Source organism: Schistocerca gregaria, chromosome 1 (genome assembly GCF_023897955.1).
Source record: "Schistocerca gregaria isolate iqSchGreg1 chromosome 1, iqSchGreg1.2, whole genome shotgun sequence".
Lineage (NCBI taxonomy): Eukaryota > Metazoa > Arthropoda > Insecta > Orthoptera > Acrididae > Schistocerca > Schistocerca gregaria.
Window position 1 is genome coordinate 893,910,585 of NC_064920.1, and position 24,763 is coordinate 893,935,347.

Here is a 24,763-nt window from a genome sequence, read left to right on the forward strand (position 1 = left end):
GCAGCTGTATCTGTACATACCCATCCAAGCTATGTTTGACTCAATGCCCAGGCGTATCAAGGCCGTTATTACGGCCAGAGGTGGTTTTTCTGGGTACTGATTTCTCAGGATCTATGCACCCAAATTACGTGAAAATGCAATCACATGTCAGTTCTAGTATAATATATTTGTCCAATGAATACCCATTTATCACCCGCATTTCTTCTTGGTGTAGCAGTGTTAATGGCCAGTAGTGTAAATACGCAGAGCTTAGCCTTGAACTTAGGATATCTTGTAACTCCGTAGCCGTATATTCGTTAAATGCAATATCTTAGACGACATTTAGAATGTATCAGAGGTTGCCGCCACCTGGGTTGAGCGACCTCCCACGCCCATTCGAAAAGCCCGCGGAACCGAGGCAGCATTGTTGCAGCTGTGGCAGGCCAATACAGATGACTTCTTCAACCGTCTACTCAACCACGGATGAATGCCTGGAATGTCACTATTACTCCGCGACGAAAGAGCAAAGTAAGCAGTAGAAACAGTCGGCTCTCTACCGCCGAAAAGGCGAAGATCAAAAATCATTGAGCGAGGTGATGCTGATTGTCTTTTGGTACAGCCATCGTGGAACGCTAACACACAACGCTAGTAGAAAATGGGCAGAGGAGCGTATTACCATATCTCCAAACTAGGGTATGGGAAGCTGTCACGACAAAGCATCGTGAGAATTTCTCCAAGAGGCTGTTTGTGCTCCATGGCTACACCTAAGAGCTCCTTATAGACGGCTCACAGTCACCCATTCTGTTACTTTGGGACGCCGTTGGAAAAAAAAGTGTCGCATCGTAGACTGGAAGCGTCACGAACAGAATGACCTGCTCGATATCAATCAGCAAGGCTTCCGAAAACACCGATAACGTGAAACCCAACTGGTGCTTTTCTCAGATAACATCCTGAAACCGATGGGTTAAGGCAATTTTTTGACTTCTGTGACATGGTACCACACCAACGTTTATTTAAAGAAGTACGGTTTTAAGTTCTATTGGCGATATTGTTCCGCCCGGAAATAAGTTTTCTACAAGATAGCATAGCAGTTTTTGAAGAAATGGCAGTGAAACGTTTTCTATTGATTAAAAATAAGGTGACTTCTTTTCTGACAATTATTTTTGTTGCAATTTTCAGGTTAGTTAAATTTTCTGCGTGGTCGTCGACAGAGCTTCAAAACCTACATCAAAGAATTCCTTTTGCACAGATCTGGGCATCCTTTTGATTTGGTACAGGCATTGTGTTTAATGTCCAAGGATTTTTCTATGATTTTCAGTCACCAGTAACTAAAATCTTTTACATGTGAACAACGAAATGATAATAGCCAGTTTTTTATTATATCCAAGTACAACGCTGAAAATAAAACGCATTTCTACGAAACGCTGTTTCATGTGCAAAAGCGTGATTTTTCGCACATTAAACCCGATCAAGGTTTAGCAAACGCTTCGTATAATTACCGCAAGAATGTATTTGTTATTATCAACTGTATCACTTAAACCCGTCTCAGCACGAGCGATTCGCCTAAAAGCGGATTTTACTTGTGTTTTATCCCCAATTTTAGGTCAATGTACCGTGGCAACGGATAAAGCTTTCAGAAGGAAACAGGACGACCATTAATTACATATATTTTTCTACTGTATTACAAAATTTGAATCGGTTTACGAAAATCTGAACAATAGATGTGGGTACGTAAGAAAACACAAAATAGTGTTTTTGCACGAAAACCCGAATGAAGCTAGATTTTTCAATTTTATAATAAGAACGCATTTAATTATTTGTCTGATTCACTTCAAACCGTTTCCGCACATTCAGTTCACGTAACAACGAATTTTGTATGCTACATTTAGCTCGACTTTAAACCATCGTATCTTGACAATAGATAAAGAATATTGGATAGAAAAATTCGTTTTTATTTTATCCACTTATCTACCTTCGTGCAAAATTCTAACCGATCCGTACAAGTTTAAATTATAAAAAGGGTAGGTGTACATCAAAAACCTCCCAGTAACACGCGCTTTTCGCACGCAAATTCAAACGAAGCAAGATTTTTTCAAGCGGTTAAAACATATTTTAGACCAAGGCTCAATGTATTAGCAGACCAAATTTGGACCATCAACTCGCTCCAGTCCGGAGTTATTTAAGGGTGACTAATTTTGCTCCCTAAAAGCCGAACTAGGGTGATTATTTTGCACACAAAATCCGAACGGTGCACATACAAACGGTGTCATAGCTGAGCATTAATTAGAGCCCACTTATAATCTTTTGCAAAAGGAATTAGTCGATTCGTGCAATTTGCCTGGGCGACAGCTCCAGTCCGTTGTTCAAACCTTACTGTAACATATCTACGGTAAGACAGATGTTTGAATGGCTGCACAAATAGCCGCTTGTGCGTACTAACCCTAAAACTTTTTACCCCATGTTCCTAGCTCAAATAGGAACCGAACAACAAGAATCCCGCCCCGATACTGTCCTGATCCGCAATAGGGACGTAACACCAAGACTTCCACCACCACTCCCCCCCCCCCCCCCCTCCAAAAAAAAAAAGAATCTGCGCGAAGGCTTATCATGTATATTTACCACAGTGCGGAAATGAATTCTACATCTACATGACAACTCTGCAATTCAAATTTAAGTGCTTGGCAGAGGATTCATCGAACCACAATCATACTATCTCTCTACCATTCCACTACCTAACAGCGCGCGGGAAAAACGAACACCTAAACCTTTCTGTTCGAGCTCTGATTTCTCGTATTTTATTTTGATGATCATTCCTGTCTATGTAGGTTGAGCTCAACAAAATATTTTCGCATTCGGAAGAGAAAGTTGGTGACTGAAATTTCGTAACAAGATCTCGCCGCGACGAAAAACTTCTTTGCTCTAATGATTTCCATCCCAATTCGCGTATCATATCTGCCACACTCTCTCCCCTATTACGTGATAATACAAAACGAGCTGCCATTTTTTGCACCCTTTCGATGTCCTCCGTCAATCCCACCTGGTAAGGATCCCACACAATATTCTAACAGAGGACCAACGAGTGTAGTGTAAGCTGTCTCTTTAGTGGACTTGTTGCATCTTCTAAGTGTCCTGCCAATGAAAAGCAACCTTTGGCTCGCCTTCCCCACAATATTATCTATGTGGTCTTTCCAACTGAAGTTGTTCGTAATTTTAACACCCAGATACTTAGTTGAATTGACAGCCTTGAGAATTGTACTATTTATCGAGTAATTCCAACGGATGTCTTTTGGAACTCATGTGGACCACCTCACACTTTTCGTTATTTAGCGTCAACTGCCACCTGCCACACCATACAGCAATCTTTTCTAAATCGCTTTGCAACCGATACTGGTCTACGGATGACCTTACTAGACGGTAAATTACAGCATCATCTGCGAACAACCTAAGAGAACTGCTCAGATTGTCACCCAGGTCATTTATATAGATCAGGAACAGCAGTAGTACAATGTAGTGTACAACGTTGCCAGTGTACTCACCAACTTACAACTTTGCTAGTATACTGACATGTCTACCTCATTATAACTGTGTTAGACATATTGTAAAATTTTATGGTATTCTCTATACTGCGAAACAGTATCGCGATTTTTACGACAGGAGAAAATCTGCGTACTTTGTTAGTTTACAATATACCGAAGTTAGCTCCGTTTTCGGGGCCTGTTAGCAACGAGCTGCTAAGCACTAAAGTCGCACTTTAGTTGACGTTTGTAGTTTCTGTCTAGCGGTGAAGTGTGCAGAAGGCCAAATTCATGTGCTGAGGTTATCCTCTCGACTCATTATTTGCCTAGGGACTTTACGTTATACTTGTAAGTTGTTGCTGTGGAACTGGAGGCGAGATCCTCGGGTCATTAAGTCTCTCTCTGTACGTTTACCTGTGCCTCTCAACGTGATAACATTGTCATTTTGGAACAAAAATTAAGATAAGACGATTTGGAAAAAAAGCGAAAATGCGACTTGATTTGTTTATTGGTTACTTTGATTGAACATTTTTGTCTGCTGATATTTCTTTCTATGAACGTTGTCACATTACATACCCCTTAGCTGCGAAATAAATTAAACTGCTTAGTTTGGCGGTTGAAAGGAGGGTTTGAATGTTTCATCTTTGCGTGTTTTACGATTGATTAGGAGTTTGGTTGATATTACCATCTCTGATGCGCCTTAATTTTACCAGGCATTGAAGGATGAAGAGAAGGGTATTGTTCAAATGGCTCTGAGCACTATGGGACTTAACATCTGAGGTCATCAGCCCCCTAGAACTTAGAACTACTTAAACCTAAGTAACCGAAGGACATCACACACATCTATGCCCGAAGCAGGATTCGAGCCTGCGACCGTAGCAGCAGCGCGGTTCCGGACTGAAGCGCCTAGAACCACTCTGCCACAGCGGCTGGCTGAGGACATTGTAAAACGATCAATTCATTTCGGTTACCGTTCATACCGACAAAACAAGATAGTCACCGTAGTCGGCAATTACGATGGAGCCATTAAAATGACTTAATGCAAAATGTTGGGCTTAGATAAATTATTTAGCACAACTATTATCCATCCTCCATAAGTTTGTAGCGTACGGCGAACGAGTATAGTACGAGCATGTGCACAGCCTCGCAAGAAAAGACGGACTGCCATCCGTACAGAAAGGCAAACGAAATACGTAAGGAGGACCTATTCGAAAAGTCACCAAGAAGCAAAGAGTGCACAAGAAGAAAGAAAATTATTTTAGAACGTGAGTTCCTGTCTTCCGTCGTTAGTATCTGATACTGTTAATTACAAATCACAGCTTAACTAATTCATGGACCTTCGGACAGATCATGAGATACTGTGTCACTCATATGAAATGTTTGTTAAAGCGCGTGTAGGATGTAAAGGAGCCCTAACGTATTCAACAACCTCGCCAAACAGTCAATATATTGACCGTCTGATGGCGTGTTTTGACGTATTGTCAATATTAGAACTACTGAGGTCCCGAAAATATTCTCAGTATTCTCAATGCATACAGAGTGTGTGAAGTTCAGTATTGATGGTTTGAGAATATGCGCCATTCAGATGACAGAGCTTCATGGACCAGCCAGACAACGTTAAAACATGCATTATATATATTTTCCAGTTCTTCTTTGTACACATCATAGCTCAGATTCAGTTTCCCATGTAATTTTTTAATGCAAAAAAGTTTTAATTGGCCTACGCAGGGTTAGTCATTGTATTTACCACTTTAGGATGGTCAGAGGAGAACTCACTATGGCACTACTTTCTTTATTAATTTGGAAACATACGACTAGCTTGTTGAATTATACACCAGTGTAGAAGAACGTTTCTGCTTCGAAAAGTACGTTATACACCGCACATCCATCAACTAGTAAGAGGTGTATGAAATGTATATCAGTGTCACCAAATTATAACGAAACGTGCGAAACTGTTTCACGCAAATTATCTGAATATATCCCTGAAGGTCAGATACAATTACTTCACAGGCTTCCATAACAGTTTTAATAATTTTGTTTACTGATGTTACAAAAGTAACTTCAAGCATTCGACTGATGTGCCTGTCATCAGAAATCTCAGAGTTGCTCCTCATCTCTTGTTCACTGCGATTGTCTCTCTCTATTTTCTGTCGTATCAACATAAATTACTTATCGTCCGATGTAAGACCCGTTTGAAAATAGTTTAGGAAATCTCTCGGGTCTGTTGATTGTGACACCTGCCAGTAAATTAATATGTGACAAGTCGCGCCGTTTCTTCAGCCGTTCTCGTTGTTTTTCGTTTTTGCTCTTACTTCCTGTCTGCTACAGCTAATAGAACTTTGGAACAAACATTTTTTTGGCCGTTCGACGTCTTAACCTTATACAATTGCGTTGTCACTTCATGAAGTTGATAATACACTACTGGCCATTAAAAGTGCTACACCAAGAAGAAATGCAGATGATGAAGAGGTATTCATTAGACAAATATATTATACGAGAACTGACATATAATTACATTTTCACGCAGTTTGGGTGCATAGATCCTGAGAAATCAGTACCCAGAACAACCACCTCTCGCCGTGATAACGGCCATGATACGCCTGGGCATTGAGTCAAACAGAGCTTGGATGGCGTGTACAGGTACAGCTGCCCATGCAGCTTCAACACGATACCACAGTTCATCAAGAGTAGTGACTGATGTATTGTGACGAGCCAGTTGCTCGGCCACCATTGACCAGACGTTTGCAATTGGTGAGAGATCGGGAGAATGTGCTGGCCAGGGCAGCAGTCGAACATTTTCTGTATCCAGAAAGGCCCGTACAGGACCTGCGTCATTTGGTCGTGCATTACCCTGCTGCAATGTGGGTTTTCGCAGGGATCGAATGAAGGGTAGAGCCACACTGTTCAAAGTACCGTCAATTCGAACAAAAGGTGACCGAGACGTGTAACCTATGGCACCCCATACCATCACGGCGGGTGATACGCCAGTATGGCGTTGACGAATACACGCTACCAATGTGCGTTCACCGCGGTGTCACCAAACACAGATGCGACCACCATGGTGCTGTAAACAGAACCTGGATTCATCCGAAAAAATGACGTTTTGTCATTCATGCACCCAGATTCGTCGTTGAGTGCACCATAGCAGGCCCTCCTGTCTGTGATGCAGCGTCAAGGGTAACCGCAGCCATGGTCTCCGATCTGATAGTCCATGCTGCTGCAAACGTCGTCGAACTGTTCGTGCAGATGGTTGCTGTCTTGCCAACGTCCCCATCTGTTGATTCAGAGATCGAGACGTGGTTGCACGATCCGTTACAGCCATGCGGATAAGATGTCTGTCATCTCGACTGCTAGTGATACGAGGCCGTTGGGATCCAACATGGCGTTCCGTATTACACTCCTGAAGCCACAGATTCCATATTCCGATAACAGTCATTGGATCTCGACCAACGCGAGCAGCAATGTCGCGATACCATAAACCGCAATCGCGATATGCTACTATCCGACCTTTATCAAAGTCGGAAACGTCATGGTACGCATTTCTCCTCCTTACACGAGGCATCACAACTACATTTCACCCGGAAATGCCTGTCAACTGCTGTTTGTGTATGAGAAATCGGTTGGAAACTTTCCTCATGTCAGCACGTTGTAGGTGTCGCCACCGGCGCCAACCTTATGTGAATGCTCTGAAAAGCTAATCAGTTGCAATCACAGCATCTTCCTCCTGTCGGTTAAATTTCGCGTCTGTAGCGCGTCATCTTCGTGGTGTAGCAATTTTAATGGCCAGTAGTGTGTTATTGCCAGTTTGAGAATTTTGTACTGTCAATATATGTTGACTGTACGCAGGCTCCGTAAAATCGGTTAGAAGTTCTACTAATGAAAATGTAAGGTAATCGTCAAAGTAAGCGGGGCTCCATGGCGCTCTGACACAGGGCAACTTGGTCTGGCGCAGCTCCTTAGCGGAAGGCTCTCGAAGCCCCGCATTCCTGCACTGCCCATTCTTCAGGGGCGCCCACCGTTTCAGCCCTCCGAGAGGCTGTATACAACCGAAACCACACTTCAGAAACGACTCAAACAACGCTATTAAGAAAATTTTCAATGACAGAAGCAAAGATAAACATGCTGTAATACAAGTCCATGTAAGTAATTTTATTGTGTCAGTGTTTAGAATATATGGGAAAGCAAACGAAGGAAAGGCTAACACTGTCAATGGTGACAGCAGAAAAGTATGAAATTTAAAGTTGTTGTTGTGATCTACAGTCCGAAGTCTGGTCTGACGCACTTCTCCACGGTACTTTTTCATGTGGAGGGCTCTCCGTCTTTGCATCTACTGCAGCCTACATCCATTTGAATCTGCTTGCTGTATTCATCACATGGTCTTCCTCTACAGTGTTTAATCCCCCACACTTCCCCTCATTACACAAATTGACGATTTCTCATGCCTCAAAACGTATCCTATCACCCGATCCCTTCTTTTAGTCATTATGACAACAATCTGTCCCTCCCCCCACCCCAATCCGTTCCAGTATCTCTTCATTGGTTACTCGATCTGTCTATGTTATCTTCGGCATTCTTTTGTAGTACCATTTTTCAAAAGCTTCTATTATTTTCTTGTCTGAACTGTTTATTGTCCACATCTCACTTTTGTACAAGGCTACACGTCAGAGAGATATCTTCAGAAAAGGCTTCCTAACACTTAAGTGTACAGTGCCAGCCAGACGCGTGCACGCAGATTTCTTCAGAACTCCAACGCCCACGCTGTGCGGTCAGGGACTCCTTCTAAAAAGCTTCATCCGAGGGACAATAACATGTGTCTGAACCAATGCACAATAAGTTATTTTACGAGTAGGAATCTGCGCTAAAGACACCCTGAAGCTATGTTTTTTGTCGACCAGACTTCCAAGAAAACTGAGGGAAGCTGGACTGGCCAAGAAACAGATATCTCGTTCTCTTCATGAGGGAAGCTATTTGATAGCCATTGTTAAAAATTCTTATTTCTCCTATTTGTGGAGGTACTTGGCACCAGCGAGATACCACTTCACATGAATTGTAAATTTCTCTCTCTTGTAATGTGGGAAGGCATATGGGAATTTGGAACTCAGCTTCTCAAAAGGTAAGGCGGGGGCATGCAGCTCATTGGGTATCTAATACAGTATCCGCTAGGTGGGTTGATGGAGTGCAGTTTCAAAAAATCTTATTCGTTAATCATTGGCTGAGGTATTCCTATTGATGGAAGCTCATTTGCACAGATGTTATGCGAAGCAGGGGGGAAGCATAGTTGGTTTTTTTTTTTTTTTTTTTTTTTTTTTTTTTTTTTTTTTTTAGTCTGGATAGAGACAGGGAAGACTACGCTCTGGCTTGAGCCTCGAGTTAGAGACACAGACTTGGCTGGGGATCGTGGCAAAAAGCCACAGCCTATTACCTCGATAATCAGCTCATTATACGATCAGTGAGGAGTTACTGACGCCGACAGGTTGCAGCAGATACACGTCTTGTCTCCTTACGTTGTGATGAGAGTGTATGTAGCAGCCTGGATTGCCACAGGAGGATCGTGATTAGGTGCTTTCAGATTTTTTTAAGCCCTGAATGTGATTGTAGGACAAGGTTGAATCTAGTCTTGTACTCGTGCGCTCACCCATGACAAGCGGATTTAGGATTTTTACCTGTGGAATCTACATCTTGTTTCCCTATTGGTCAGAACAATCATTGCAGCTCTAGCTGTGATCGTAAGAGTTAGAGACTGACTCATTGGAATGACGGCCACTTATATCTTACCTGTCCCATGTGAGCCTTTCCATGCTAATTAATTATTCCCTCAAATCGTGCGTATGTTCCCTGTTCGTCGTCGTTTTTGTTTGTTTTGCATTCTTATTATTCTTATTAATGTTGAGGCTTTTCTTTTTTCCGTGTGTATGCCCGTGAAGAGCAAATAAAATTGCGGTTAATTTGGACCAAGACTTTCAATTCAGTAGATGGTTGACCCCCATCAATCCTTAATAATTTTCTAAGAACCGGCTTCCACGACATATTTACGAGGGCCAAGTGCTTCTCGTTATTCAGTTTGTTGCACAACACCTGTTCCCGTATCCGACTTCATGGGGAGCGATCTGCCTCTCGGTCGATACAGAACGGACAAGTTGCTAAAGCGGCTGAAAGGTTGGTCAGTTCATGTCAGCGCCTGTGCAGTTTCGACCGATGCCTCATTCTCGAGCGGTGCCTTGTTCTCTAGCAGTATGGGATACGAGAATGAGTCATCGGCCGGAACGGAAGCTATAAATAAAATTTAAAAAATCCCGTTTGGTGGGTTATCATTACAACAGTATACATTTCAAACAATTTACTGAAGTTGCAGAACAGCATGCACAAGGACTATTCAAGAAATTTGCTAACTTGAATATACATTTCGGGCAGGTATTTGTGTGGCGTGTAGCGTTTTACGGAAGTAAAACTACGGCAATTTGCAGTTAACACAAGAAGAAAAGAGGAGCTTTTGAAAAATGGTGCTAGGAAAAATGCGAAGATTAGAGGGCAGGTTGCATAACACATGAGGAGATACTGAATGGAATTGAAGAAAAAAGAAATTCATTCCACAATATGACTTGCAGACAGAATCGGTTGACAGGACACATCATGAAGCATCATACGTCATTGAAGGAATGTGTGAGGGGTAAAAATTACAGAGGGACACTTAACTGCAGTAAACAGGTTTAAACGGATTTCGACAGCAGTAGTCGCGCAGATATAAGCAGGCTTCCACAGGTTAACCTAGCGCGAAAATCTATATCAGACCAGTCTTCGGACTGAAGTCCACAACAACACACGAAGTTTTCATCGACACAAACAGCGACTTTTCGACACGTCAGATGTGTTCTGTATTTTTCTGTTCAGTTTCCTGATTTCTACAGCACAGGGTTTAGCAATGATGTCTATCAGTGTACTACGCAGACAAGGTATTCCGGCGTCGCAGTTTTAGAGGCGCTCATTTTTTGTCCTTCTCTGGCTTGGTGTGCGGCGGACATGTATGTGCTAGTGCTTCTGCTCCCGTTTTCCGTAATTAGCTTACAGACATTCTGAAGGTTGCGCTTCCTGGCTGTTGTAGCTACGAGCCGAGCAGTTGCTGCAACCTGAACGGCTTTACGAGCAGTGCTTATCACACGCTCTGCTATCACGTACGCCACGCCGAGTGAGGAACCAGCCTCGTGCCATTGTGATACATAGTATATTGTCCATGCGAGCGCTTTCAGGTTAAAGAATATGAGGCAACGTTTCGAAACATGCGTAGATTTGCACCCACTGTATAACTGTTCACAAGCCACGTGCTGCACCCAGTAATATTCCGTAGGAGCTTTCGACTGTAATCTCTAATCAGTTACGCGCTACGTAATCTCGTTAACAGCTCCCACATTCCATAAGACTTATCGCATTGTGCATGTTATTGCTTTCACTGCAAACATTCACTTCTCGGCGACTACGCAGAAATGAAGTGCGCAGAAATGAAGTGTTGCAATGACAAATGTGAAAAAGTGCGTTCTTAAGACATACTGGAAACGTCGTTGATATGATATCTTTCCATTCACCAGAATCGGTACAGAGAACTCCATTGTCCTAACTGGATTATTTTCTTTCTCCCATTCGAAAAGAACTCGTCAAAATGTGTTAATGTAGCACGTAACTGTATTTCATGTTGTCCTCCATAACTTTTAATCATTTCGAACTGCTATAACACAGTCAACACCGTTCCTACGAAGCTGAAATTTTTATTGCTATGACTGGCCGTTCACAGAACAGCAGTTCTTACATTTTTTTCATTTACGTTCCCAATGTTTTTTGTCGTCTACTTTGGGAATAACTTTTATCGTATTATTTGATTTGCAAGCACGCGTTTCAGTCTTCTAATGAATACCACGTATAAAAACAGCGGGCTTCAGCAGAGCAGCTTTCGAACTTACGGACCTAAACATATTACAATCGCCATTCCCACATTATTGTTCAAAGACGTGACAACATTTTTAACTCATTTTACCCATGTATTGCAGTTACTAATTTAAATGAACAGCTGCGAAGCACATCTTCCATGTTATTTCTTTCAGGATGAACAACTTGAGCTAACGTTTAAAAATTGGATACAATCAGGAGGAAAGAAAAAAAAACTATGTGGAGCCCCAAATATCAGGACATACCGAACAAAACAGACAACCCTGAACGTAATCTCTCGTTACTTACTGGTCAGAAATACTGTTCTTCGGAAAAATATAACCCAAGTATCACAAACGAAATTGATAAGAACAAAGAACCAAAAGACCAAGAAGGTTCAAATGGCTCTGAGCACTATGCGACTTAACTTCTGAAGTCATCAGTCGCCTAGGACTTAGAACTAATTAAACCTAACTAACCTAAGGACATCATACACATCCATGTCCGAGGCAGGATTCGAACCTGCGACCGTAGCGGTCGCTCGGTTGCAGACTGCAGCGCCTAGAACCGCACGGCCACACCGGCCGGCCAAGAAGGATAACATCGGAGATGACATAGATAGGTAAGTAGATGTTATTAAAGCAACTGTTGTTGACGAAATAGAAGCCGAAAATTTCGGTGATTTAGCCTTCCAATGAGAACTGAGAACACTAGATAAGCAAAATCAGTCTCTTATAGAGAAGTGAAGGGAAATAAAAGTCAAAGGGATGACCAAGAAGGCGTTGAAGCTGGTGAGAGGAGGCTTGAAGTGCGAAGACAAACAGGAGATAAAAGTTTTGAGACGACAAGAAAAAATACCGAATACTTGTGCTTCACATATGAAAACCTGTAACATGATAATGTTTTTTGAGAACAGGGTAGCAGTCCTCGTTTTCTATTTGGCCACACTGATTTTAGTTTTACGAATTTGTTAATCACCATCATCTTTGACGGGAACCCGTCTTCCCAGTTTTTCGACCACCCTATAGCAGGCGTCCGTACCAAAGCAGATGTATCGTTTCGATTCTATTATTGTTCACTGCACTCTCATATATTTTCATATGGTGTTGACTCACACATGAGTCTTCATAGAGAAGTCACCGATCCTCCAGAAGTCCATTCCCGGTGCGAATAACCTTTGACGTCACCTCTCACTCAGCTCGCAAGAGCTAATACACTCAACTATTGTCTCCCAAATAATACGTTGATATTACTAGTTATGTCTGTTTTCCAGAGTAGGGGAGAGTCATACCTACAGAATAGTATACCTAGGAACAAATGATATGTCTTAGGCGGTACTTTACTCTTGTGAACGATTTTAGAACTACGTGAATGAATTCGCAACAGAGAACGCCAAGAGGAGATTCCGACATTTTCTACAGTTTTTGTTGTTGCTAGACATGTGATTATGTTTTGTGCAGGATTTGTAAAGATTTCGAGTCCTACATATTTCAGTGCTGTACAGCATATTAAATCTATTTGGAATACAGTTTCATTTCCTCGGTTACAGAATTTTATCGTAAATAAAATTCTATATAGTTTTAAAACTAGTTATATGACATATGGACGGTTTGGCCTTACTTCACCAGTCGCGCACCATTTTGTATCTTGAAACAGAACTAGGTCATTTATCATAAAACACCTGACATTTGCAAATGAACTGTGTTTCGTCAATGTCTTACCAATTTTACCTGGCGTGAAAATGGAAATTTATGGTAGTTTCCAATAGCTAAAATTTAAAATCGTACTTTACTTGCAACTAGCTTTCGATATGCTTAATTTGAGTTCACTTAATGATTAATGATGTGCAGTACAGTCTCGTTGGAAAGTTCTGTCACCATCCCCTCTTCTGTTTTGGTCATGATGTGTAGTAGGAGCACCATCATTGTCGTCACAAAATAATGCGACGCCAGGTTCTGTGTGAAACTTTCCAAAGCATAGGCAGTGTGATTTTCTTGAATACATCCTTAACAACGTGCTTCAATTTGTCATTTCTCTGGTCTCGTTGTTTTGCGACATGCTGCTTAATTATTCCCCACAGGAATTGTCGTATGTTGTCAGATCAGGACTCCTTGATCCTTTCCCTATCCACCTCTGGGGTAACACTAATCCAAGAATTCTTGAACACGGAGAACCTAATGGGCAGGAGCTCCATCTCGTCGAAGCTACGTGCCGTAAAGAGTGCTCAGTCTCTTGAGCTCTGAAATAAATCTCACGCAACATTTGCAAGTAAGAATGTTAATTCAGTGCACGCCAAAGAAATACGCTCCTATGAGGTGCCTATTGGACAATACAGCCCAGATCATAACATGTGGGAAATTATTCTCCAACTCGTCATATTAATATGGGTTTCCATTGCTCCAGAAAAAAATACCCATACTCAGACAAGATTGATAAACTGCATATTCGCCTGAAAAGAGGACTTTGCCCCTTTGTGGGAGGGTCACTAACGCATCGAGTAATTTTGAGCAAACTTCACTTCAAAGCAAATCATCACTGAACTCATTTACGAATGTTGAGCAAATAGATTTTAATTCCAGATCTTTTTCCATTTCTTTCAGCATAGTAGTTTCTGGAATTCCAAATTCAGCAGATCTTTCCCGCAATGATTTTATGGGAGATATGGTCAGGGAATCTGCTTCTGTTCCACATGTTTATTGTCCTGTTGATGGTTGACATATCCTCTTCCTACACAAAATGAATCCGTTTATGAGTGGTTTCTGTTGCTATAGTAGTGTCGTTCGCTGTCGTTGAGCTTCTGTATGGATCCGTGCCGCTAGTACTGCAGGTACTTGTGCCCGCCATCTGAAAAGAAAGGAAAGACATATTATGGAGCATAAATATACATCATGACCAAAAAAAGGGGGGGGGGGGTTACAGGACTTTCGGACCTTACTGTACATTATAATGTAACAGACAAAGGACTAAATACAGCATTCACAAGATTTTCTCGACTGCAATATATATATATATATATATATATATATATATATATATATATATATATATATATAATTTGTTACTAGGTACATGAACATGTTGTATCTTAGAACGTGTTCTTACGTTTGTAATGACCTTAATTTTCCGAAGTAATCTTCTTAATTTGAGAAAAAGACTGCAGCACATAAACAGTGAATGTCGTCATTTAAAAACTGAATAAGGAGATATATTAAACTTCTTCTACAGGGCTGGCTAGAGGCGAAAGTCTGAAAAGTCTTTCTGGTACAACATTCTCCGCCACCGGTTTTCAGTAGACGTAGAGCGCATTTAATCTGACCGATCCTGTTGTTTACATCATCTATATTTCTACCGTTTGATTAAAAGGCGACTCCCAATTGCTTAACGCTTTACTGTTTTTATTCCTTTCTCTGTAAATGTCCAAGCCGTGCACCTCATTGTGCCCTACTCGCACATAATTGGCAAACTGTCAACACGCAGACAAACTCGCCTGTCATTCTCTATTCTCGCCAGGGCGAGAACTCCTCCCTTTGCTCCGCCATACCGTACATTTATTGTAAAAGTTATCAAATAAAATTCCATATGTCTTAAAAGTTTGCAAAGATCAATGAATTTTTATCACATAATCAAGTGCTATAAATTAGCTACATGAGTCCAATGAACCAGTTTTAATGAACAATGGTCGAATCTTCGCACGAAATAAAAATTATTTAATCCAAATCATACACACATCTAAAGTTCTAATACTCTGTATCAGTCTGTCAGACTGCAGGGCGACGATGCCGTATGATTACCGTGACTCATAGAGCAATGTCTTCCACGTTAACATGCACCGTTGTATATTTGACTCATAGGCTCCATTCAGATGTTTCAGTAGAGCAATAAATTTTAATATTTGTTACTAATGGCTTCGCTAGAAGTGAAGCTTGTGACATTTGAAAATGAGAGTAAACTCTTGAAACAATATATATCGCTACTTTGTCGCTTTTAACACTTTACGTAACATAACTTCATACAAGTATGTATTGCGACACTTAATTCCCACATATGTAGAGTTTTATAACCTATATTCACAAATTTTGAAAGCAAAATTGTTCAGATGGCACTGATCACTATGGGACCTAACATCTGAGGTCATCATTCCCCTAGACTTAGAACTAATTAAACCTAACTAACCTAAGGACATCACACACATCCTTGCCCAAGGCAGGATTCGAACCCACGACCATAGAAGCAGCGCGGTTCCGGAGTGAAGCGCCTAGAATCGCTCGACCACAACGGCCGGCAGTTTTGAAAGCAATATAGTTTTATGTGCAAAGTGGTATTCGGAGTGTTGTTGTTGTTGTTGTTATGGTCTCCAGTCCTAAGACTGGTCTGATGCAGCACTCCAAGCTAATCTATCCTGCGCAATCCTCTTCATCTCCGAATAACTATTGCAATCTACATTGTTCTGAATCTGCTTGCTATATTCATCTCTTTGTCTCTCTCTCTGCGGTTTTTAGCCACCTACCACACACACACTTCCTCCCAATACTAAACTGATTATCACTTTATGTCTCAGAATGTCTCCTATTAACAGATGCCCTCTTTTGGTCAAGCTGCGCCAGCAATTTCTTGTCTCTCTATTTCTATTCAGCACCTCATCCGTAGTTACTTCACAGCACTCTTCTGTAGCAACACATTTCAAAAGCTTCTACTCTTTTTTTGTCAAACTGTTTACTGTCTAGTTTTTACTTTCATACATGGCTACATCCATGCAAATATTTTCAGGAAAGATTTCCTTATTCGGTGTTAACAAATTTTTCTTCTTCACATACACTTTACTTACCATTGCCAGTCTACATTTTATAATCTCTCTACTTCGGCTATCATCAGTTATTCTGCTGCCCAAATAGCAAAACTCACCTACTAATTTAAGTGTCTCATTTCCTAATCTAATTCCATTAGCATCCTCTGCTTTAATTCGACTACATCCCATTACCCTTGTTTTGCTTTTGTTGATGTACATCTTATATTTTTCTTCCAAGACATTGTCCATTCTGTTCAATTGCTCTTCCAAGTCCTTTGCTATCTCTCACATTGTCAAACCTGGAAGATTTTATTTCTTCTCCTTGAATCTTAATTCTCACTCCAATTTTTTTCTAAGCTTTCCGTTGCTGCTCGCTCAATTTACAGATTGAATAACATCGGGGATGGGCTAAAACCCAGCATTACTCCCTTCTCAACCACTACTTCCCTTTCATGCCCCTCGACTCTTATTGCTGCATCCTGGTTACTGTACAACATGTAAATAGCCTTTTGCTCCCTATGTTTTATCCTTGCTACCTTCAGAATTTCAAAGATAGTACTGCAGTCAACATTGTCAAAAGCTTTCTCTAAGTAAATAAATGATATAAACGTAGGTTTGCCTTTCCTTAAACTACCTTCAAAGAGAAGTCGTACGGTCAGTATTGCCTCGCTTGTTCCTACATTTTTCTGAAAGTCAAACTGATCTTCCCGGGATCTGCTTCTGCCAGTTTCTCCATCGCCTGCAAAGAATTCGTATTAGTATTTTGCAGCCATGAATAATTAAATTGATAGTTCGGGAATCTTCTCATCTGTCAGCACCTGCTTTGTTTGCGATTCGAATTATAATACACCTATTGAAGTCTGAGGGTATTTCGCCTGTTTCATACATCTTGCACGCCAGATGGAAGAGTTTTGTCATGGCTCTCCCAAGGCTATAAATAGTTCAGACGGACTGTCGTCTACTCCGGGGGCCTTGTTTCGACTCAGGTCTTTCAGTGCTCTGTCAAATTCTTCTCGTAGTATCATATCTAACATCGTATCTTCATTTACGTCCTCTTCCCTCTCTGATATATTGCCTTCAAGTTCATCTCCCTTGTATAGTCCCTGTATATATTCCTTCCGTCTTTCAACTTTCCCTTCTTTGCTTGGTTTTCCATCTGAGCTCTTGACATTCATACAGCTCCTTCTCTTTTCTCCAAAAGTCTATTTAATTTTCCTGTAGGCCGTATTTATTTTTCTCCTAGTGAAATACGCTTCTAAATCCTTACATTTGTTCTCTAGCCATTTCTTTTTGGCATTTTGACTTCCTGTCAGTCTCATTTTTAGACGTTTGTATTTCCTTTCGCTTTTTTTATTTGCTGCATTTTTATATCTTCTGCTTTCATCAGTTAAACTCAAAATTACCTGTTACATCGAATGTTTTCTGCTAGGCCCTGTCTTTTTACCTTTTTGATCCTCTACAGCCTTCGCTATTTCGTCTCTCAAGATTACCCATTGCTCTTCTACTGTATTCCTTTCCACTGCTCCTGCCAACTGTTGCCTAAGGCTTCCTCTGACACTCTCAACGATCTCTCGCTCTTTCAGCTCATTCAGGTTCATCTCCTTAACTTCCTATCTTCAGGCAATTTCTTCAGTTTTAATCTAAGTTCACAACCAATAAATTGTGGTCAGAGACCACATCTGTCCCTGGAAATGTCTTACAGTTAAAAATCTGGTTCTAAAATCTCTGTCTTACCTTTACACAAGCATTCTAAAATCTTCTGGTGTCTCTAGGTCCCATCCACGTAAAAACTATCTTTCATGTTTCTTAAAACAACTGATAGCATGGACTAAATTTTGCTCTCAGGCAAAATTCTATCAGGTGGCTCCCTCTTTAATTCATTTACCCCTGTCCATATTCGCCTACTATTTTCCTTCTCTTCCTTTTCCTACTGTCGATTTCCAGGCCCCATCACAATTAAATTTCCGTCTCCATTTACTATATGAATAATTTATTTCATCTCATCATTCATTTCTTCAATCTCTTCACCTTCTGCGGAGCTAGATGGCATATAAACTTGTATTACTATAGTGGGGTGGCAGCCCTGTTTACTTATTCGTTATTAAATCTACTCCTGCATTAACCCTATTTGATTTTGTATTTATAATTCTGTATTCGTCTTACCAGAAGTGTTTATGCTGCTACCGAACTTCACTAATTCCCAATATATCTAACTTCAACCTATTCACTTCGCTTTGATATCCTACCTACCCGATTTAGAGATCTAACATAACCTATTTCGACTCGTGGAACGCCAGTTTTGTTTCTCCTGATAACATTATCTGAGTTGTCTCCGATCGTAGATCTGAATGAGGGACTATTTTACACCCACATCGTTTTATGCAAGATGATGCCATCCTTACAGTTAATCTGTATGCTGCGGCTATTGTTTCCCCTTGTCTTCAGCCGGTCACGGTACCATCACAACAAGGCCAGATTAATCAATCATCAGAACTGTTCTTTCGCTGGGTGCGTCTTTCGATTTGACGCCACTACGGGGACTTGCGCGTCGATGGGGATGAAGTGATGATGTTTAGGACAACACAACACCCAGTCCCTGAGCAGAGAAAATCCCCGACCTAGCCGGAAATCGAACCTGTGCCCTTATGATTGACATTCTGTCTCGCTGATCGCACAGCTACCAGGGGCGGACATCATCCGAACTGTTGCCCCTGCACTACTAAAAAGGTTGCTGCCCCTCTTCATGAACAACACGTTCGTCCGGCTTCTCAACGGATATATACCAACGGATGTGGTTGTACATATGGTGCGATGGTGCGGCTGTCTGCATCGCTTGCGAATGTGGAATATTGATTGTCGCTAAGTTCCACCCCCCCCCCCCCCCCCCCCAATTGAATAGGGTGACCCGCTTAAAATTTGGTCTCTCGGTGCATTTTCTTACGCTCCAACGCTCTTCCCATTCGGTTCTAATCAAAATTTCGTGTCGTTCCCTCAAATTCTCCAAAGTTTTGTCGAAAACTTAGTTATTCATTAATTTTAAAAAATATTTCTCGAAGTCACGTGTCACAGAAGCTTTCTCTTCGTATTCAAATCAATATACTCCTTCAATAAGGGGGACTGCTTGAAGGAGATAGCCTGGGGGATTCCAGCCAGCTCCATACTCAAGCTGAGACACTGGTGGATATTATGATAATGAAAAATATATCTCCGCTTATTCCTCAGAATTGCCATGAGTTTTGGTGTTGGAGCCTCCTCGCAGAACTGGTTACTCCAGACACAGCGGCAAATTGGTGTGCCCATCGTGGAAACTAATAGGATATGTGAGTTCTGCCTTCACCACATACTTCACATCAGAGTGGGCCACAATACCCCTCATCATTTTTCCATCTAATCCCTTGCATTCATCTTTGGGCACCCATTGAAACTTCCCAATCGGCAGTAATTGTTGCATGGCGTGCCCATGTAAGTTATTTGTGACCAGGTACATGATGTAACTCGAATAGAGGGATGGATTGAACCTGTCACCCATACATGCCTTATTTGCCTTGGCGTGCCTACGGACACATTGGCAAAGTCCCCCACGGATCCCCCGCTCAGAGAAAAGAAGCGTGAAGTTGCATTTCGTTTTCTTGAGCATTTCGTCCCAACACAACCCAGGTACCACGTTATAAAAGACCAGATCCAGAGAATATGTGGTCAAGCACAGACTCTGGAATTTCTCGAAAATATCCGCAAGAAAGCACACTTCCGTGTCCACATAAAGCCTTGTATACTGTACTAAAGTGGAGATGTTGAATTCCTGTGAGACATTCATGGTATGCTCATACTGTGCATCCGTTATGCCATCACCTTTAAGGTTGCTGGAGAGTGCCGTTATGTCGGGTAGCGTCGTTTCGTTGAGTTTTGCAATACTATCCAGATACGCGTATGGGGAAACCCCTTCCTAGTCACAAGTTGAAACTTTCCCTCATTGGGAAATGCAGTTCAAGTGATGTTAATATACTTCTGAAGTAGAGTTTCAACTATTTTCTGGAGTGGTGCTTGCATAAAACATAGGTTCAAGGAAGTGGAGCATAATTCTTGGTGTCATTCGCTTGCAGAATGATATACATTTCTCGTCGCTCTCACCTCTGGAATGCTGGAATTAGCCAAATTCTCAATAAGAAACTGAGCATCACGCCAGCTGTTAATTATGGATGAAAAGGGGTATGGGTGTAGGTAACTGGTATTTCAGATTGCACATATCGTGAGATGCACCACAGAACTTCCCCGCAAGATGACAGTGGTCCCAATGCAGTGTCACCATTTTGCTGTCTAATGGCAGCCCATAGGTATGACAGTCAACCTCTTTATTGTACAGATCTTCATTCTCCTTCAATTTGGTCATGGAAACATTGTCGCTGCAGAACTTACCAACCTCCCAAGAAAGTTTTTCGATCTCAGTGAGAAGCCAAACTGCAAGATTACCCCCGACATAAGATTTGCAGTGGTTAAGACATGAATCATGGGAGGATACAATTTGGTACACCGTCTCAGAAGTACGTGTTTTTCTGTAAACATAGTATGTGAGGCTGTAGGGTCACCTTCACAGTGGGCCACAGGTGCGAGGAGGCATTCAAAGTCAGCGTACACCACAAACTGGCATCGCTTCTGATGGTGAGTATTTTTAAACTATGAATCTGTTTTCCTTAGTAGGCATAATAACGTGTACCGAGTCCTTGGAAGCCCAATCTACGATATGCTTTGTTCATAATTTGTCTCAGAAAAAGGCATTGAGGCACCTTAAGCAAATATGCTTTTCACACTTCAGGTTACTCAACTGAAAGATTAGAAGTTGGGACATGTCTTTGATACAGACATAATGATAATAGTCTTTCTCCATATATTGCGCATTGGAGAATAAGAGCATGTTTACATCCATCTTACGCTCACTGGAAAATTTTGAGAAATTCACGGGGCCAACGACTACATGCTCGTTCTGCTCATTTGATTTGCGTTTCTCCAGGCCATAAACATGAACCGGTGCTCTTTGCCTCAAATTTAGGTATGTCCTGGAGTTTAACGGGGAATTCGATACCATCAAAGCTGTAGCACGTACGACCGTCAAGGTATCTACAGTAGCGAGATGAGCGCTGAAGATCTTTTGTGTAATTTCTTTCACGAGCCAGGATTGACCATGCAAAACAAGCCCAAACCTTTTCATTTTTGACAATAAGGCATGCCTGATTATCAGCTATGTCTTAGTTAGCTCTGTGTAGCTAGATCCTTCATTTACTGGACCACGAAACCAGTTGGTGATTGATGTGCTCCGTGTTATCACGCCATCGTCCCCACAAAGATAATGAAGACTTGTCTCTTCATTGTCAGAGGCACCTTTGAGGGAGTGTGACAGTTCAATGCACAGCACCATACCACATCTAAATTTTGCATACCATGGATAATTAACATCCTTGAGGAGCTCCATTTCCATGACAGAAATGCACGCTCTTAAAATCCCAACAGGATCGCGCTACACTCCAGCCACATTCTCGATTCTAGTGAATGAGATTCGCTCCTCAAAGGTGTCGCAATCACTTCAGTATGGTGTCACTAACCTGACGTCCTTCACTAAAAGGATGTGAGAGGGGACTGCTGCTAGCTACAGGATCATTCTGCTACTAATACTATTACAACTGGACAATGAAGCTGCTTGCAGTGAAGTGTACAGGGGTATGTGCTGTACCTTGTGTGATCGGTGAGGACAAGAAGGTGGAGGTGGAGGAGGAGGTGGAGAAGCTGTGGTATCAGGCCAGTGCAAGCAACCCAGATTCAGCAGCAGCAGCTGCTGCTGTAGCCTTGAGGGAGGCCGAAGGATCCAAGAGCGGAGCTTGTGTGGGGGCAGAGGCAGAGGTAGCGGTGGGGGTGGCAGCGGTGGCGACAGCAGTGGTGGTGGCAGCTTCTTGCACTACCACTAATAGTGCCCTTGCAAGGAGGGCATGCTCCACCAGACCCCACTTTTGCAAAGCAGGCTTCTCCACCACCTGGTACATGTGCCACAGCATATTGTATAGACAATGGTGCTGTAGAGAAACATTGCCAGCTGCTGCTGATGCATGGAAAGAAAAAAAATGGCTCTGAGCACTATGGTACTTGACATCTGAGGTCATCAGTCCCCTAGAACTTAGAACTACTTAAACCTAACTAACCTAAGGATATCACACACATCCATGCCCGAGGCAGGATTCGAACCTGCGACCGTAGCAGTCGCGCGGTTCCGGACTGAAGCGCCTAGAACCGCTCGGCACCGCGGCCGGCTAATGGAAAGAAAGAACATAGATTATTATTATTATTATTTAAGTAGAATGAGTACATGTTTAGAAATTACCAATTTCGCTCTGGCTTCTTGACATCTCCCTCAGGTCATCCGGCATTTCCTCATACTGATGAAGGTCCACCCACTGTGGCATTTCGTCCTTCTCTGAATTGGTGAAGAGCCATCTGCACATCTCAGTGATATCACCTAAATCCACATATTAATTTTTGTAAATAATAAAAGCATAGACACACACACAAAAAGTACGAGAAAAAAAATATTTTTTAGACTGTGCTCTTACAGGAGATCTGCAATGACTCCAGCTTACCCTCAACACATACCCCTACCTTTTCATCTCCTTCTACCAAGAAGTCATCTACAACAGCAACAAAGAATATGCACCATATTACATAAAAGATGAAATTTTTGTCAAACAGCAATGTATTACATACACACAGTACTATGAAGAAGAAAAATATATACTACTTACATTGCAGTTGCTGCTGCTCTTACTAGCTTTCAGCAGGCAGCTCACCAGTTATATGTTGGCCATATATTGAAGCAATAAGACGACATGTTTTCAATTCTACGAAATTCTTAATGAAAAAGTTACAGTTCTCGATTTTGACTTTCTAAATCATGTACAACAGCAAAGACTGACTGACTAGCCACTAATAAATAACAGCATATTTTGTATATGAAGAAAAATACATATATTACTTATGATGCTGTTGTTGCTGCTGCTGCTGTGCTGTTGCTGCCACTGATGCAACTAAGCATTCATTTCATCCACAGTTTGGTGGATGTTTCCTGACATAATAAGACGACGCCTATTTAATACTCTGAAATTCTTAGTGAAAGAAAAAGTTACAGGTTTTGATATGAAATTAACTTACCAGGTAATTCCCGCTGCCTCGGGCGTTTGCCGCCACTGGCATTGCTGTTGCTGCTATTGCCACACTTCATTTTTCCAAATTAAAACTGATACTGTGCACATGAGCAAGAAGACGACCTGAGACACAGTCAGACAACGGCAGAATGAGGCTGGGGGTGGTTGGGGTAAGGTTTATATAGGCTCCAGCTCTGCCCACTAACTCGGGACCAATCAGTTTGCAGTGTTTGCACTGATACGTTGGTCGATCGGTCTGGACAGGTTGGTTCACGAATTCACCAATAGTCTAACTGAGAGAGGGGGGAGATGGTTTCCCAGGTATGAAAGATCAAAAGGACGCCAACTTCTGATCTGGGGTCGCTGGACTGTTCAGGAGGCAACACTCGAGGCATTCCCTGGGTGGGTGAATAGTGAACTACTGCTCAGTATGCGTTTGGCTGTCTTCGCGATTATGCGGGTTATGGGCAGGGAATGGAGGAATGTGCTTGTGTTCTTAAATGTCTCTGCGTACAAGACCCCCAATATAATGCGAGTGCTCTTGAAATTTAATTACTTTATTTGCTTTCATCTGTCTACACACATGGGGACGGACCATGTCACTCTTTGTGATATGGCCTCTAGTCAGTAGTTCTTACTGGCGTCCTTTCAGGGCGCTGGGATTACTCGCTACTTGTCCACATGGGAAGCATACATGTTGTCACAACGGTCCCAGCAAAGCACAGTAAGGGAGGTATTTTTTTTTTTTTAACACTGTGCGTTTTCACAGAGCTGTTAGTTGGTGTACGTTTTATAAAGTTTGTTTGTGGGCTTACATGTTAATATGGGAATTTTGTGATCTTTGTGGAATGTTTAGGTCTCTTTAGCGATGTTTTTGAGAGCAGCACATCATGTCTGATGTGTGTAGCAGTGCAAAGCTAGTGCTTCCTACCACCTCTTACCTGTCAGCACAGCCACGCAAAGCATTACCATCATCTGATGCTTTGTTCACGGATTAGTGCAGCTTTGTTCTGTTCGCCTCTCTCGACCTGCATGCGTGGTAATACGTGAGGCAGCTGGCAATGCAGCAGCCTACAGCAGTCGCAGTCCCAAGTGTGTGTAGTGCAACCTCTCTCCCAACCTGCATGTGTGGGAATACGTGAAGTGGCCAACACATCTATCCTGTGGTTGGTGCAAAGTGGGGGTCGAGTGATTTTTAATGATGTAATTACATATGGTGAGGTATGTTGATGACAATTATATGAGGATATTCTTGATCAGAAAAATCGATGTATTTAATTACTTCTTTTAGATGTATTTTACAAGACCTACATCTTCCTAAACAGCAGAAAATAATGAGCTTTTCCACGAAATAAAAGAGAGGTCCAATCCCTGCATATTGAATCTTG

The 24,763-nt window shown here is 41.9% G+C and overlaps 1 long non-coding RNA gene across 1 annotated transcript in view; it reads right to left on the minus strand.

Annotated features, from left to right (window-relative positions):
• Window positions 1–13,952: 13,952 nt before the first annotated feature.
• Window positions 13,953–24,763, minus strand: part of LOC126273890 (uncharacterized) — a 98,333-nt gene continuing 87,522 nt past the window's right edge. The window contains exons 2-3 of the long non-coding RNA XR_007549730.1: window positions 22,559–22,693; window positions 13,953–14,252 (exon numbers count right to left, since the gene is read on the minus strand). This is a non-coding gene — a long non-coding RNA (uncharacterized LOC126273890). The remainder of the gene's footprint in view (window positions 14,253–22,558; window positions 22,694–24,763) is intronic.